Genomic DNA, 8,239 nt, shown 5'->3' on the forward strand with positions numbered 1-8,239 from the left:
TTTTTCCTAAATGTCCTGTAGCCTCTCGTTTATTAGTGTGTGCGCGCAACACACCATAAACAAGACTCTACTAGACACGGCTCGTAGACACTTCCTAGATCGAATCGCTCGACACCACTTTTGTCACGACCCGACTAGGGCCATGACGGGCACCCGGGGCTAACCACTGAGCATCACTCGTTCTATTACTCATTTGCTTTCATTCGTATTTCTTATGCTCATATTCATAGAAAACCATTTTTCATTTGAAACATACTCACTTTAAATACATGAGCCCAAAATAATATATATATATATATATATATATATATATATATATATATATATATATATATATATATATATATAATGAGAAACTTGTGAAACCATACTACCCACAACTACGCATCTACGAGCTTCTCGGAGTGCTAGACATAGTGGACGGGATAGGACCCCGTCATGCCCAAACATGAATATATATATATACATCAAAATAATAAGTCAATGGCACCCGAATAACGGGGTGCTCTCAATCGCCTAATAGCTCCTACGAGTCCGGATTACCTCCCTTCTACTCGTGGGCATGAACACGAGCGTCCAAAGAAAACGACGTCGCACGAACATTGTACTGAGTATGTAAGGCGTCAACAATAATAACACGTCAATGAAATGAGGGAGCATCAAATGAGGAGCAATCTGTAACAGAATCGATCGTGAATCATAAAAGAAATAATGCATGTCGGCTTACTTTCATAATCATCATCATATCATGTATGCATATATGTATAAGTCGCCCGACCATATAGGTACGGTGTGATAATCATTAGCATTCGCCTGCGTCCAGGCCTCCCACGTCCGGGGTACCATCTCATGCCACCCACTAGTGGTGTCTGCCCATGCCATCTGGCCATGGCGTATACGCTGCCCGCTTTAGCGGTGTCTGCCCGGCCATATAGGCGCGGTGTAATATCATCATCATATACTCAACATAATGTACTCATCATAATATACTCATCATAATGCATGCATGGAAACTCTAGGACACTATACTTTATCGGGTTGACATAAGGTCGTGAACCCCCGATTCCATTATGGAGCATTCATAAACATTCTGGCTCACCTTGAAGGAATTAGCATAAGGTGAGTGTGTATAATGATCAACATCAATAGATTATAGATAGCATCATTAGCTGTATAGGAACATCATATCATGGACTCTAGAATCTTTAGACTTAAGCTTATCATCATCATTATCGTACTCATAGTGTATCTCTTATCTCATATGGCTATTCATGAACAAGGACTCTTAGTTTTCTTGCAGATAGGAGATTCATGAAGAAGGAGGAAAATCATGCCATAAGATTCATGCCTTAGAAAGAAAGGACTAGCCTCACATACCTTTGTCGTTTAGCTATTCCATTGCTTGCTCGTTTTCCTTCAATGCCCACGTCTTTACCTTCAAGGGAGTTCGTATCGACATTAGCTAAACAATTATAAAGACGTGCTTACTAAAGCTAGAGAAAATTGGGCAGCATTTCCTTTGTTTATACGACTTCCTCCATATTCCATATCAACTCCCAAACATTCATAACAACAATCACAATATCATAAACAACAATCATCATTCATTTATATTATCCGCATTTCACAATTTCCCTTCAATTCCTCCATAATCATGATCATAGTTCACTATTACATTTTCTAAGATATAATGCTTATCCCATGTTCTAAATGTCATTCGTAACATATTCATAATCACAACATATCAATATCCACAATTCAATCCATGCTTCTATTAAAAAATGACACTATTCTTGCATTCATGACCCATTTCCTATTTCCTTCTATAATCCAAGTGTTTCAACTTTTCAACACTTCAAACAACATGGAAATACCATAAAACTCACCTTAGATATAGTAGGAACAAGCCTTGAGTGGCATTACTCTTCTTGCACCAAAACCCTAATTCACTTTTCTTGGAATTTCTTGGCTTAGATGAACTTTAATGTGTCTCATACACTTGATTTTGGTTGATTTGATGAAGTTGATCATCAATTTCCTTTGTGTTCTTGTGGATGAAGAGTGGAGAATATTTTAGAGGTTTCTTGACTTGTGGATGAAGAGTGGAGAATATTTTAGAGGTTTCTTGACTTGTGGACGAGAGAAATGAAATGAAATAAAATGAGAGAGGGGTCCTTATATCAACGTTTAAGTTCTGTCGGTTTCGTAACATACGGTCCGTATATTTTATACTGACCGTATGTCTAGACCATATGTTTGGTCCAGTGAAGACCCTTATTCTGGGCAGAACATATGGCTGGACATACGGTCCGTATGTTTTATACGGCCAGTATGTCTGGCCGTATAATGCCCAGCTATCCGAAACTTGATCTCGTCGACTCATTTGATCTCCGATCCTTATGGTACCTTCTTGGCACTTGTTCAACACCTCATTACTATTCTAAGGGACGTTATAACTCTTTTCCAAAGCATCATTAGAACGTCATTAACTCGATACTCGTAATTCTTGTCCGACACATAACATATGACTTGCTTTCCTTAACAACTTTCTTTCCTTACCTTAAAAGTCTTTGAAATCTCGTTTAGAATCATCAAATGCTATTTCTTACTTATCAAAATATCGTATACGTCGTACCCTTTGTTAGTCTATTCACTGTACGTTAACGAAATTTTTTTCGAGGTGTAACGTTTAAGCCCAACGAATGAACAGTCCAGGTGCAACAATAGTAATAACATAGCTGGCCAAGCATGGCAGCAGCTTCTTTGGTCCAGTAGCAAATGAAGCAAATTGATAGACATAGCAACAGCTCAGGATCATTCAGGATTGGGAAATAACTCCCCCAAGTCATGAAAAAAAAGGGAAAGGGGGAAGAATGAGTAACCCAATAGAATAATTTCACTAAAGTAGTAAAAAATAAAGGGAAAGGCATTTCACTTGTTTAAAATTTTCATATTCTGAAAAGAAACAAGTTAAGATGGCAAAGGAGAGAATATGACACAATATAGTACATAAAACAGTGACTTCAAAGATTTGTAATTTTCCTTATATAATGTGAGAACAGCATGACAACAAAGAAGTGAAGATTCTAAGTAATGAAATCGCTTAAAAGAACTGCTTTGAGCATGCTGATACTATACCAGAAGTCAGAACACTTATTATTAGGAATTTTTTTTTATCATTAAATCAAAATAGAACTTTAACTGATAAGCAACAATCTTCTCTATCAATCAATAGGTGAACCATAAAATTATGGCTTCAAATAATCCTAAAACTGGATTAAAGAGACATGCCAACCTTAGTCTCAAAATCAAATACAATCTCTTATTCCAAGTGATGACTTATTCATTCATTTAAAAAAAAAAAAAAAGGTTAAGGCAAAGCATATTTAGAACTGGCCAAGTAAGTTGAAAATTCAAACATTTTTTCTTACTGGTGTTTTAAGAACATACTGGACATGACTCATTCTTGACCAAAGCATATTAGTACTTTAACATCCACATAGACATTGTTAAGGATAAACACATAACAAGGAAAGGACAGTACTAAACAAGGACTCATGAGAGAATTACTGAACTTAGAATTCATCATTAAGACTTAAAGAAGACCTGAAACTAAGAACACTTCAAACCACCGAATTAGAGTAGTTTTTCATGGGCCAGAACAAAGACTAAAACACATTATCACTCAAACAAAGGCATCCTTTTGAGATAATCGTACAACATGACATCCATTCATTATACTCTTATTCATGCTAAAACAAAAGCAGTGACAACTTTTATCTTAATCACATCTACAGATAAAAATGAGCTCATATCCTAAAAAAGAATGATTAACTAAATCTAACAAACTTACTCCAAATAATCATATATTCTTCATAAGAGGAAAGGGAGTAAATAAATGTATCAAATATTATCTCCCATGAGAAACTATCAGTCCAGCATCTTACATGAATCAAATAGGGACAAGTCAAGAGTTTTAAGCATATCTAAAAGTAATTTTCTAAGGGGTGATATGCTAACTAGATATGTGATTTCAAAAGATGTTAACAAACATGGGAAAGATGCTGCAAATTTTCACATGGTTTGTTTAGTTACTAATCCAGTCTTTAGCAAGGAACAAAATAACCACAGAAGAATCCGAAAATAAGAAAGTCATTAAACTAAATCATACTCAAGCTCAGGCTACCTAAACTGCTAACAATTCCAATCTAAACAAACAGGGAGACTGAATCTCAAGTGAAGGATTTAGAATCATTCACACAAAGCTGCTAACTTGATAATAACAAAATAGGAATCCAGGAGGTTAACCAAGGAAGACAATAACCATTTGTACTACTTTACTAAGTCTGGAAATATATCTGTAAGAGATTCAAAAACTCAGGTTTTAAATGAAGAGGGTTTGGGAGTAAGATTTGAAATAAACACTTATTTACAGTCCAAATCCTGAGGAAAATAATTTTAAATCAGCTTTCAACTAATAAATACTTAACAAGAATAAGAGAGAACTGATTCTTGGAGACAGATGTAAATAACATAAATGCGAACAACATTTAAGATTAAACCTAAAGCACAGCCAAATCCCAAATTCATAGCTATTACATCCATATTAAACTACATAATCCAAAATAATCCCTTGGAATTTAAACAAGCATGAAATAGAATTTACAAGCAACAAGCACACCAAAGCAAAACAATACTAAAAGCTTAAAATAACACAATAAAATCAAAAACCAGAACTAAAACACAACAAAGCCAAAACAGAACTAAATTGAGGAAGGAAGGAAGATTACCTCTTTGCCGAGTAGCGACGGGGGCAACGAGAGTTGTGAATCACCTTCGAACCAAACGCGTGTAACGACTCGCTTGGTCGTTAAAGTCCTTCCGACACTTTTGACCTTTCCCCGAGCTTGTTTAGCTTAGATTTGACTTGAGGGGACCATTGACAAGCTTCCCGAGTTGTTTAGATTTGATTCGGGTGACTCTTTGTGGAATTTGGGCTTAAAGCGAAAAAAAGTAGACTCAAAGTTGACTTTTGGATAAACGGACCTTTTTCAAAAAAAATTTGATTTTGAGAGGTTCGGATGATCTTTTAGAACTTGTTTGTATATATGGTTCGGTTCCCAATATGCTCGGGTGCATTTTGGGACTTGGGTTGGGAAGTTGGAATTGAGGTATCGGGGATTGACTCGGTTAACGAGACCTCCGTTGGGAATTCTGAGGCCACGAGTTCATTCGAGCGTGTTTTTATGTGTATTTGTGTATGTGATTTGTGAGCAGATGGCCTCGGGTATTAGTCGGGATTCTAGATTGAGATTGTGTTTATTTCGGGAAAATCTGTGCTGGTGTCCGCCATTACTGCCATAGCGGTACCGCCAGAGCGGTGGTATTGGCCACTATGGCAGCCCAGTGCTTTTGTAGCGGACCATCCCGGCAGTCTGAGAGCCATCGAGGCGGGACCGCTGCTGCGGTCCCGCTATCGCCGTATCGGTATTGGGCCTGTTATTTCATTAATTGTGTATTAAAAGTCCTTAGTCTCTCATTTATTACTATTCCGAAAATTGATCCTTTGGGAGAAATTCTAAAGTATTCTTGGAGAGGATTCTTGGTGGTAAGTCCTTCTAATCTCTTTGCTATTCCATTACTCCTAATCATCTTAGAATCTCTTTACCTTGTTAGTTCATTAATAACAGAAGATTAAAACTAGGTTTAATGAATATTCTATCTAGGCTTCTAAATCATGATTTGTTGGTTGAGTTAGCTTCTTCAAGCATTGAATTAATGATTAGAATCCTTTATTTTATAATTTCTTCCTAATTAGAGGCTAATTTGTGGAATTGAAAGTTAGGGTTTATACCCAAATTTGGGGTTTTTGCCTAGAATCTAAAATAGAGGGATTGTTGATTATTCTAGCTTTACACGATGGGAATTGATCACCTAGAGGTTTAATTTCATGTTGGGACCTTTAAATCCCTAATTTCACCCTTCTAGTTCATAAACCCTATTCCATAGGTTAGGAATTTGGGTCTTGATAGAAGTAGGGTTGTTTTGATGTTCTCCTTGACTCTAATTCTATGATTCAAATATTCTTAGACTTTCTTGATCTCGAGGCTCAAAGGGAAGGAAAGCCTAAGGAGTGATTGTCAGTGTTATTACTGTTCGGCCTTCCAGGTAGGTTACGGTTTATCCTATGGTGAGACTTCATTTAGCGAAGCATATATTTAGAAGATATTGTATGAGAAAGCATGTAAACCTTCGGGTATGAAGTTGGGTTGAATTTTGTCATAGGTTGGGCCCTGTTGTGTGATTGGGGTTAGCCACCCCGTTGTGTTGTGATTTGTTTTGTTCTATTGTTGTTGGCTTGATGCCACTTGATAATAGTAGATATCAGAGACTATTGATATATCTTAATCATAATATTGTAGTATCTTACTTGTTGACGTTTGATACGAGGATAATGTTCTATATGGCTTGTGTAGCCTTTTCATGATATTGTTGGTGTACCCATGGTTGGTACTTGTGATATTGATCTGATCATTGATATTGAACTCATACATTGTACGCATTCTCATCCTTCATGATATACCGTTGGATAATATTTATGATACTCGAGGAACCCGTGACGAGTCGGGCCGTGACGATAAAAGTGACGGCGGACCGATATCCGATGGTTGTCCATGAATTATGGTTGTGAGGTAGCGAATCCCGATGTTTTTTCTAGGATCGTGAGTTAGTAGTATCCAGGTTGTCACCGGACCGTGAGGTACATGGACTCCGCGGGTCCCTCATGGGTTGTGCTACCGAGACGTCCATACTTCTATCTGGAATACATGTGTACACAACATTGCATTGCATTGCATTGCATTATGGTTTGATGTTGATCATCTGGTGATATGTTTGTGTTATTTGGATTCGAATTGATTATATTGAGACTTGGCACACTTGGGATTAGATGCTATAACCTACGTGACGATGTGTACTTGGTTTCTGATTTGTGTTGACTTATAATTATTGATTTACCTGTTTATCCTAATTTATTATCTGGATTATGTTAGCTAGACTTAGTCCGCCTATGATACCTACCAGTACTGTGGTTTTGTACTAACCTGCACTTGCTGCATTCTTTTATGAATGCAGAATTCCAGGTGGGATCTACTTCCATTTCTCGTAGCTGATATGTAAGGACCCTCCCGGTCGTTATGAAAAATATAGGATCACCCTACCATATAGAACCTTCCCAAGGGTAGAAACTTGAATGTATAAGTCTAAGAACTGAAAACTTAGCTTGTGTGTGATTATTGTTGGTTTGTGTTTAGTCCATTGGGGGGTGACGTAAGAAATTAGAACTTCGTGGGGGAATTCCAAGGTCACGGGTGAATCCGTATGGTGTTTATATATCAATGTGCATGTTTTATTTGTGCTCGTGAGGCCTCAGATGAAGTGTTGGGGGGTAGAGTTGAAAAACTGTAAAAATTAGCGAGCTCACTGGTTCAATGGTACCACTGCAAAGGGAAGAACTACCACCGCGGGGCGGATCGCCGTATCGTTGGCCTCTCACCAATTACGGGCATTATCCTGGGAAACGGGGTGTCCGCTAAGGCGGGCATTGGACCGCTATAGTGAGACCGCTGCAGCTCCGGGTGGACCGCCGTAGCGGTCGACGGGGATAGAATCTCGATTTTTAAACACTTAGTTTCGAATTCTTTATTCATAAACCTAAAAATGTAGTCCCAACAAGCACCCAGGAGAAAATCAAGCTAGCCAAGAATATCTTGAGAGGTAAGTCTCAACCATTCCTTCCATCATTTTCCTCTTTTTGAGTCTACAATGGTGAATCGGGGAATAGTAACCCCAGAACTTCATTGCATTTTCAATAGTTGGGATGGGGCATGATTGTTATTGTGTGTTTATCATCTAATGGCTTGGGTTATCACTTTTTAATCAAGAATTGAACCATTAGAGACATGAACTAAGTGAATTGAGACTTAGGACTTCATAAAAATGGTAGCTTAAGCATGGAAACGGTTCGTAAGAGGTAATTTGATTAAATAGCCTTGTAAATTAATAGTTCGTGGGTGTAAGGCCAATGTTAGATTGATTTACACCTAGAAATCATTCACCTATTATAATGGGGCAAAAGGGAAGGGTTTTCATTGAATTGATTTTGTGACTAGAGTGATTGTGACTTATTTAGCATCTTAATTGCTAGACTTTGAGCGTTCCGAGGCTTTAACGGAAAAGG

This window comes from Lycium ferocissimum, chromosome 12 (assembly GCF_029784015.1).
Source record: "Lycium ferocissimum isolate CSIRO_LF1 chromosome 12, AGI_CSIRO_Lferr_CH_V1, whole genome shotgun sequence".
In the NCBI taxonomy this organism is placed as follows: domain Eukaryota; kingdom Viridiplantae; phylum Streptophyta; class Magnoliopsida; order Solanales; family Solanaceae; genus Lycium; species Lycium ferocissimum.